This window comes from Mirounga angustirostris, unplaced genomic scaffold (assembly GCF_029215605.1).
Source record: "Mirounga angustirostris isolate CCGP_5_RB_7025 unplaced genomic scaffold, mMirAng1.0.hap1 SCAF_12, whole genome shotgun sequence".
Classification (NCBI taxonomy): domain Eukaryota; kingdom Metazoa; phylum Chordata; class Mammalia; order Carnivora; family Phocidae; genus Mirounga; species Mirounga angustirostris.
Window position 1 is genome coordinate 79,865,096 of NW_026991720.1, and position 10,667 is coordinate 79,875,762.

General features: G+C 37.4%; 1 pseudogene; it reads left to right on the forward strand.

The window, feature by feature from the left end:
* Positions 1-10,056: 10,056 nt before the first annotated feature.
* On the forward strand, positions 10,057-10,301 carry LOC123836008 (cytochrome c oxidase subunit 7B2, mitochondrial-like; annotated as a pseudogene).
* Positions 10,302-10,667: the final 366 nt, after the last annotated feature.

The following is a 10,667-nucleotide window of genomic DNA, read 5'->3' on the forward strand; positions in this document are numbered from 1 at the left end:
AACTTGGTCAATTTTGAGTTTATAGTCCATCTGGGTAGGAGATGGGTAGGTGAGAGCGAAGTAAAATAATAGGCATATGAATACATAAACTGCACAGGATGTTAAAAGGTGATATTTGATTACGAACGAGAAGTAGAGGCAACTAAATGAGGAAAAATAGTGGGGATGGAATTGTGACGTTACAATTTTAAAATGGAGTTTTCTTTAAAATCAACTAATTTACTCCGAAATATATGTGGAAAATGAAGTGGATCAAAATAATTCATTACTGGAAGAGGTATAGACACTAGAAAGATGAGCTCTATCAGATACTATGACCATTTTAAAGTTACACTAATAAGATAGTATTATGTGGCACCTGGGTGGCTCAGTCATTAAGTGTCTGTCTTTGGCTCAGGTCATTCCCACATCCGGCTCCCTGCTCGGTGGGAGGCCTGCTTCTCCCTCTCCCACTCCCTCTGCTTGTGTTCCCTCTCTCGCTGTCTCTCTCTCTGTCAAATAAATAAATAAAATCTTTAAAAATAAAAGGATAATATTGTATTGGTGACTGGTACACAAAGGAATAGAGTCCATAAATAAACCCAAAGATATGTAGAAAGCATGTAAGTAAAGAAAGATTATTTGATTAATGGTCCTAGGATAGAACTCAACTTCACATATACTCAGATACTTTCAAATGGATCAAGGAGATAAATATAAAAGACAAATTATCTGAAGGGGCAATATAGGGGCATATCTTTATGAAATGGTGGTTTGAACAAATTAATACTAAAACAATTTCTTATGGAGGACTAAAAAATGCAACTATATTTGACAACTTTTTCATTTCACTCTAAGTGTCCACTTTATTAGTAATCAAGAGTGAGTTAAATTCGCAACATCACTCCACTTGCACTAGGCAAAGTAGAAACTGACAATTTCTAATAATAGCAAGAATGTGGAACAATGGTTACACAGGAGTTGAGAGTGATATATAACTTCTTTGAAAAGAAAACCATGATGCCTAATAAAACGTTTGAATATATGGTCCTCAAGTCATAGCAAGAATGTTTGTAAGATCATGATTTTAAATGAGTTAGAGTGAAGCAAATTCACATGGGTGCATCTCAAGAGCATGACATTGGGCCTGCAAATAAAGTTACAGATGAAAGCCTATAGTATTTATTACATTAAAATAGGTTTCAAAATCAAGGAAAAGAAAACATATTTATGGAAGTAAATATATATATGGCAAAACTGTATAACAAAGAATGATGAACACAACTTCTTGTGCTGCTTAGAGGCAGGGAAGAGAAGTTACTGGGGGAAGGGCACATAGGGACTTCAAACATTGAAATATTCTCTTTCTTAAGATTCATCATAGGTAGGGCATTTATCTGTTTTTTAACTATGATGAACACTATGTAAATTCTTTTGTATATATATTTTATAAAATTTTAAAGAGGTACTGAATATATGTCTAGCCATCTAATTTATACCCAGGGGGAGGGTGAATTTTAAATAGAATGATTAAGAAAGGCTTCCCTGAGAAGGTGACCCTTGAGCTGGTGACCAGGAATATTAACGGGAATCCTGGGGGAAGAGCATCCAGGAAAAGGAAACAGTTACAGGTTCTGAAGTGAAGATGAGAAATGGCAAGGGCAACATAGATGGATGGAGAAGGGTCATCAGGGGCAGCATTGTAAGAAACAAAAATCAGAGAGGGGGTAGATCATATAAGACTTACAGATGGTGATAAGAGATCTTGATTTTATTGTAAATGAAACTGACAAATTGTACTCTAATCATATTTTATGGACATATATTGTAACAGGCTCATGAGGAAAGTAAAGAGAATTAACTGAAGTTGGGCAAGGCAGACAAGCAGGGCGACTTGTCTGAAGACTCAGAATAATCCAGGTAAGTGATGATGGTGCCTTCGACCATGTTTTAGCAGGAAGATGGTGAGGGTTTTGTATTTTTGAAGCCAAGACAGACAAGACTTACAGAATTCATATGGAAATATTAGAGAAAAAGAATCAAGGGTAACTCCAATGCTTTCGTTCTGAAAAACTGAAAAATAGAGTTGCCATTCCTCTGCTCTCACATGGGGAAAACTGCAGGTGGAGCATGTTTAGAGAGAAGATCATGAGTTCATTTTATTCAGTTTGAGATTTATGTATGAGCCTGGGGTTCAGAGACAAGTGTGGGCTAAAGATATAAATGTCAGTTAAATATATGGTACTCGGGGTCATTAAGGGCGTGTGAGCATATAAAAAATATAAGGGGACCATGCCTGAGCCCTGGAGTTTTCCAATATTATGTCTGGAGAAAAGAAAAAAATGGCAAAAGAGTAAGAGAGTGTTGTTGGTGATGGGGATTGGGGAAGGACCAGGAGTGAGTTTTGTCCTGGAAATACCGGAAATGTTTCAAACAAGAAAAGAGTCACCAACTGTGGCAGATGCTGCTCATAGGCAGATTGAGATGTGGACCGAGAACTGATTATTGGATTTACCAGTACAGAAGTTAAGTCACCAGTGACCTTGATAAGTCTCTTGATGGAAGGGGGTTTTGGGCAAAAGCTATTTTGAATGGATCTAAGGGGAAAAATAGAAAGGAATTGAAAACAGAAAAGATCAACAACCACCAAGAGTTCTATAAAAACAAAAAAGAAATAAGACAGCTGCTACAGAGGAATGTGGGGTCGAGATTTTTTTTAGCAATGAGAGAAATCACAGAGTATTACCTATGGCCATGAGAATGATCAAGTACAAAGGCTGATTGCATGAACCATGTCCCTGAGTGGGGAGAGGAAATGGAATCTGATGTACAAGTGGAGAAGGTGGCTTTCTAAAGGAACACAGACCATGCAGGATTACAAGAGTGAAGGTTGAGAATAGGATGCTGATGATGGTACATGTAGGAATAGATGGGTAGAGGGAGCTGGGAAAAGACAGTGTCTCTTCAAAACTCCATGACCAAGAATCACAGATACTGAGAGGAGAAAAACAAATAGATTCGGAATGTGTGATAATAGTTTTGCTCAGATTGCTCCAAGAGCCCACTTGAAGTTAGTAGTCATGAAGTTTAAATGAGAGTGATGAGTATGGCAACATGTTTTTCTTCTACTTAAACTGATGCTTAAAAAACAAAACAAAACAAAACAAAAAAAACTGACACTTGGGTCGAGGTAGAGAATATAAGAGTTGGAAGAGATTTGGGGTATATGCAAGAGGACGATTAAAGTTTGGCTGTGGACTGTAAACTGATCAGGGAAGTGAGTACATAAGAGAAACAGGAAAAAGTAAAATTTTTATAGGATTAGCAGATTGTATATATGGGTTTGAAGGGTTGTTTGCCCAGAGAATAAGCACTTGAAATGGAGATGATGAGGGTTTATAGTGACTGCTTATAAGTCGTAAGGGATATACACTTTTGTTGACCTTTGCCTTGATTGGACTTTTCAATCATTAGAATCAGTGTTCTGCATTGTTTCATGTATTTCTGAGAATAATATACTCACAAGTTATTATTAGTTTGTTTAACTTCTACAGCTAATAGTTTAATGTTTATATAGGCATTTTATTAAAGCATTGGTACTCTATTTCTTTTTTTTTTTAAAGATTTTATTTATTTATTTGAGAGAGAGAATGAGAGAGAGAGAGAGAGAGCACATGAGAGGGGGGAGGGGCAGAGGGAGAAGCAGACTCCCTGCTGAGCAGGGAGTCTGATGCGGGACTCGATCCCGGGACTCCAGGATCATGACCTGAGCCGAAGGCAGTCGCTTAACCAACTGAGCCACCCAGGCGCCCTGGTACTCTATTTCTATATAAAAATTCTTATTTTAAGTCTTAAAAATTTTTTTCTTTTAATTTTTAATTGAAGCATAGTTGACATGCAATGTGACATTAGTTTCAGGTGTAAACCATAGTAATTCAACAACTCGGTATGTAATGCTGTGCTCACCACAAGGGTAGCTACCGTCTGTCACTGTACACATGATTACAGTACCATTGACTATACTCCCGATGCTGTGCCTTTCACCCCCATGACTCATTCATTCTGTAACTGGAAGTCCATACCTCTCATTTCCCTTGACCCATTTTGCCCATTCCCTACCCCCTACTCCCCTACCAACTACCAGTTTTTTCTTGGTGTTTATGAGTCTGTTTCTGTATTTTTGTTCATTTGTTATGGGCTTTTTTTTAGATTCCACATATAAGTGAAATCATATGGTATTAGTCTTTTCCTGTCTGATTTATTTCACTTAGCATAATACTCTGCAGGTCCATCTATGTTGTCACAAATGAAAAGATCTTACTCTTTTTTATAGCTGAGTAATATTCCTCTGTGTGTGTGTGTGTGTGTGTATTATATCTTCTTTATCCATTCATCTGTTGATGGACACATGGATTACTTCCATACCCTAGATATTATAAATAATGCAGTAAACGTAGGGGAGCACACATCTTTTCAAATGAGTGTTTTTTTTTTTCTTTTGGTAACTATTCATTAGTGGAATTACTGGATTGTACGCTATCTCTATTTTTAATTTTTTGAGTAATCTCCATACTGTTTTCCACAGTGGCTGCACCAATTTACAGTCCCACCAACAGTGCGTGAGGGTTCGCATTTTTCCACATCCTCATTGACACTTATATCTTGGGTTTTTTGCTGCTAGCCATTCTGACAGATGTGAAGTGGTATCTCATTGTGGTTTTGATTTACATTTCCCTGTTGATTGGCACCATTGAGCATTATTGTGTTAGTTCTTACAGAAAGTTGTAGTGTTCCTTTCTGTAATAAATAAACAAAAGTTGATGATACGAGACTATACAGAGAGAATACATATAGTGAGATATATATCAAGATCAAGATATGTCTTGATGATATGAGAATATATTAGTGAACAGGAATCACTAATATTCATTAGTGAATATATGCATGGAATGCTGCCATAAAAAGGACCCACAAGCAGACTGGCTTAAATAACAAAGATTTTTCTTCTCCCGTGGAAAAATAGGAGTTGTATCTTTTAGGCCATTGGGAAGTTCTTTCTCTGTAGTCATTCAGGAATCCAGTTCTTTCCAAGTTTTTGCTTCTCCCATCCTTCAGGGCAGGCAAGGGTCATAAGTGTTTCATGTGCTGTGGACCTCTGTAGTAATCTGGTGAAGTTTATGGATAATGTTTATGTGTAAAGTTGACTGAATGAATAAAATGCTTCAGGTTAAAAAGGAAACAACATTGAAATACCATGATCAAAATATATAAATGTATGCTTCCTTAAGACTTTAAAAGCCTACATTAGAGCTATAAATACCATAATTTTGAGGCAATTGGGAACACACACAGTGTTTTAAGATATTTGCAATGGCTGCAATACGATTTGAGAATATCTGTGATTTTCGTATTTGCCAAAACCCAGGTACTATTAATTCTATGGTTTATTGTCTACAGTTTCAACAGAAGAAAACCCTAAATTAATAAAAATGAAGATAAAATTTTCACCATCCAAGTTTCACAGACTGAATTCTGTCCAGTGGTAACCCTGGGGTTTTGGGTTAAAAGCAATATCCGTAGGGCATTTATGTCATCTTCATTCAGGATCACTTTAAGTAGAAGTAGGAAAAAAGTGTGGTAATCTGAAAACTTAGGCCTGAAAGTGGACCCATAGTACTTTCAGTCATTGCAGTTGAGATAAATCAATCACAGGATGACACCCAACTACAAGAGACCAGGACAAATGCAAGCCCAGTCATACATCAAGAACATGAAAGAACAGAGTGAGAGGACAGCCAGCAGACTCTCCCACCAAGGACACACCCTACTTTTCCACATTTCTCCTTCCCAGTCCCCTTTGGTGTGATGCTTGTTTTATTTTGTTTTTAAAGTCAGTTTTTCTTGCAGATCTGTTCGTTCTAGGTAGTCTCTCAGTCTTTTGGAAAATCTTCTAATATTAGGATTTTTGGAGGAAGTTGTACTATAAGGTGCAGTAATTATACAATTTGAAGAGATTTTTATTATTGAGGTGTAATTGGTTTACAGTATTTTAAGTATACAACACAGTAATTCGACATAAGTATGCAATGCAGAATGGTTGCCACAATAAATCTGCTAAGCATCTGTCACCTTACAAAATAATACATTATCATTGACTATATTCCCTATGCTGTACGTTACATCCCCGTAACCTATTTCATAACTGGAAGTTGGTACTTCTTAATCTCCTACACCCATCTTGCCCCGAATCCCACCTTTCTGGCGACAGCCAATCTGTTCTTTGTATCTATGAGGCTGGGTTTTGCTTGGAAGACATTTTTAGTGTCATATAATACGAACAAATGCTGGGAGATTATTCCAAGGTAAGACAAGTGCAAGTATATATGATCCAGTGTATTGTCCAAATTGGTCTATTCATCTGAAATTTTATTAAGTAAAATAGTTCTTGAAATAAGTGTACCCTCTGCCAAACCAGAAATTAACTTTGTATAAAATTGTTGAAAAATTATCTATCTCAGGTATTTATATATACATTATATAGACACATACATATTACATTTACCTTTTTTTGCTTTTGATTCCAAATCACACACATTTACTTTTCTATATTTATACAAATTAGTAGATAACAAAATAATCTCTTAAACCCACAGTATGATTATCAGGTGACCTTCTAACTACCTAGGGCATAAATAGCAATTTTGCGCAGTGAAGATGGTTATCCGTCAGATTATTCTACTGTAATATCTCTGCTGTGACCAGTGAGACCCAAATAATTGTGTCTTCTGGAAGTTAGAGGGTGGAAAGGGAAATTAGTTTTTATGACTTTTATTTATCACAACATTTAAGCTTGAAAACATATTAGATATCTGAACTTTATCTCGCTTGTAATGACCTCGAATAAAAAAGATATAAGAATATGGGTAAAATGGGCTGCTGATACAGGGAAAAGTTTGCTGCCAGGAAATGAGTTCCAATGGATTGATCTGCCTGAGGCCCATTTTTACTTCATCCAGGGCAGAGGTATATTAATCAATGCTTATTTTAGTGGTTTATTTAGTCTGTCTTTAAAACCATGTTGTTGGGTTTTTTTTATTTAGTAGGGAATGGTGAGTGCTTCTTTAATAATTAGAAATAGAACATAGTCTCTTAGATCTACTTAGCATTGATAATTTTACCACTGCATCAGTGTTTTTTCCCTTTTTCTATTTTTTTTTTTTTTAAGATTTTATTTCTAAGTAATCTCTATACCCAAAACTGGGCTTGAACTCACAACCTCGAGTTCAAGAGTCACACGCTCTACCTACTGAGCCAGCCAGGTGTCCCTGCATCAGTGTTTCTTAACCTTTTGGGGGAACCATTCTGGAAACTTAGTAAAAGCTTTGGACTCTTCCTCTAGAAAAAATACACGTACACAAATAGAAATTTTGCATGGAATTTTGAGGTATTTACTGACACCCCAATATTCTTCCAGAGGAAGCCTTAGAGTTCAAGCTGGGACCTGTTGAAAACCCTGCTTCTACATTTTTCATGTGATGACAAAGAATCTGAGTGTAGCCAGACCATTTCTCTACATGTCACACCTCTAATTTGTTCATTATGCTGGTCTCCCCGCTAGGAAAATGATCTTGGTGCTATTTTCTTGTTCATTCTTGGCGAATATATATTAATTACATATTTTTACTCTAGTTTAGTTCTCACCGACTCAGACTAGCAGAAGTAAGTGATCCTGTGGATCATCCCAAATAATGCATTATTCACAAGGCATATAGGCTAGGGTTACATGACATTTATTTGAAGTAATGTAAGCCCTAAATGTATTTTAATTACTATTAATATTGTGTGCATTTCTCAGCATATATACCCTAGAAGAGACAGAAGAAGTGTGTCGAAAGATGGAAGGCATTTTGCATGTATGACAGGATGACGAATGAGAATTTTCTGCTTGTCCCATAATTGGTGACTAGGTCCCAAAGCTGAGAACAAGGAAGTATAAGGTTCCACTTTCTAAAGAGAGAACCCCCAAATGGATGTCAGAATCCTCTCTGCAGGATTTACTAAGGGATCAGAACTAGCCTCAGAAGGCTGCTGAGTAGCGAGCAGCGCAGTGCTGCCTTGACTCAGCCTGCTTCGGATCCAGACTAGCCACATGGCTGGGGAACCAGGAGCAAGTTGGTCTCCCTGCCTCTCAGTCCCTCAGGAAAACGGGAATAGTAGTAACTCTGAAAGTCGTTCTTGAACAGTTGTGCTTAGCACAGAGTAAATGCTCAGTGGTGCTTATATCTAGCATTTGGTAAGTACTCAATATTTTCTGTGCTTCCGGGTCCTCCTTTTTAAATATCTACTTCACATGGGTATTTGTGAAGATTAAGGGCCAAGATCAACATAGATGGAAATAAATATAGAAGTACCCGGCCCCTGGTAAGTAGGCAATAAATGCATTATTTTGTCCGTAGTTCATACAGCCATCACCCCACGTGTGCGTGTGTTTGTGAGTATGTGTAAAACACTGAGAACACTGAGAAGCAGAAGAGATGCAGTTGAGGGCATGGGTGTGGTGAGCCCTGTGGAAAGTGGGGTGTGTTCTTTGCCGAGAGTAATTCCATACAGGAAAGAGTTGTTCTTCCACAAAACAAAGTGAGAGGGAGGCTCCCTAGAAGGGGCAGGGACTCCATTTCCTAATTGAGTGCTAGTTTAGCAAAAGCCTTGCTGACGTGTGCCACGTTGTCGGTATTCTTCCCTACTCCATTCAGCGTCTGAGCATCACGTACGTATCGCCTCCAGTGATACTCCAGCTTTCTCTAACTTTCAAACCACATAAGATCTCTTGAATAGGTGCACAATGCTTTTCTTTATAGAACTTACCAGAGTTGACACTTCCCATATTCATTTGGGGTCTATTTGCTTAATGATTATCTAGCCTAATAAGACATAAGTTTCATTAAGACAAAGACTGTATTTTCATACTTCCAGTGTCTAGCTCAGTGACTTGCTTATAGTTAAGTATTTGGTAAACTTTGGGTAAATAAATGGTGCAAATTGGATGATAGAATAATCAATGTTCAGGTGTTGGAAAGGTTCCCATGCTCCAAAAGAAGCACAGTGCTAGATTAGTTTAGCTATGAAAGAAAAAGATTAATTCTGGTTAAATGAGCGTAGGAGGTTTATCATGTAAGTGTAGGATTAGAATGAGAATTTGAAGAACGGTAGATGGCAATAAACAAATTGAAGGGGACTGAAATCTAAGAAAATGTGTGTGTGCTAAATATACTGGACTGTGAATAAGTGAATTTGGGAAAGAAGAGAGCAGATTGCATGGAAAAATAAGAGACACATCTATCATTGTGAGGAATTTGTTGTAATACCTCCCCTTCAACGCGATGCTAATTATTTGGATAATTTCCCATAAAGAGTGGTTAGGTATTGAGGTTTTTAAGCTGAGAAGGACATGGGATGTATATCAGACAGTTTAGTATAGAAAACCAAAACTAGTTTCAGTATTTTGAGCAGAAAGTAACTTAAGAGAGGATTAGGTAATTTTAACATTGCTGGAAGAGTTGGAGAAGTGAGCTCCATATTGGGCCTCCAGAGCTGGCTGTAAAATGTTTCTCAAAACCCAAGAAGCTAGAAAATAGACAGTAAAACTCTGCAGAAAAGTTTCAAAACTGGTGCAGAAAAGAATTCCCATCAGTGTGACAGATTATCAACAGAAACAAAACAGGTCAAACATATAAAATGTCTCCATATTTTTCCTGCTTTTCAAATATCACATCATTGCATATAATTGACAAAACCACGTAAGTAGCAAGAAACCCAGCAGTGGAGCTTCCAAGTTGGTGAACACATTGATGTACCAGGAGGATGGGGTGCACCCAGAGAGGGCATGGAAGCTCCCCCACCCCAATACCTCATACTGTGCATCTCTTCCATTTGGCTTTTCTTGAAACATATCCTTTATAATAAACTGATAATACAAGCTGAATCTAGAAGTTTCTGAGAACATTTGAGTTCCTACCAGGGCTTCTTGCAATGAAATACACCAGCAGCTGCACTCACATGCAATCCTATCACACCTTCATGATGTTTCCCTTGGCCAGAAATATACTAAGGATCTCAAGAATAGAAGCATTGAGCAAATTATGGCAAGACAGAACCACATAAAATACTCACTGGATTTTCTCGACAAATATGGTAATGCTGCGCCAGCCAGCAGAACTACTTTCTGTGTTGTTGTGTGGATATTTGGAATCACACAGATTGGAATAGAATGGAACCTGTCCTCCGTTGGTGGAGTCACCACAAAGGAGTGAAAACATCAGTAACCATTATAGTTGTCGTAACACAGAATTGTTTCAAAACCAACTTGTCATCTAAGCAACTCTTACTACTCATGATAGCATAATTGAAGAAATAAAGTACATTTGAAACCTTAAAAAAAAAAACCTAGCAGAAATCTAAGAAATGTAGTCTTGGTTTATCTCCATCTCCCTCTGTCTCCTCACACCATATTATGTCTCAGCACACTGTGGGGAGGAAGACATGAAGTTTGCTAGGGTCAATCCACAACACCTCACAAGGAACTGTTTTTTTGTTTTGTTTTTAATTCAGTGTCAAGGTACTAGTTGGCTTAAAGTTAAGAGATTAATTTAATGAAGTTGGTGAGGGAGGAAAAAGTTACCAGTTGCTTA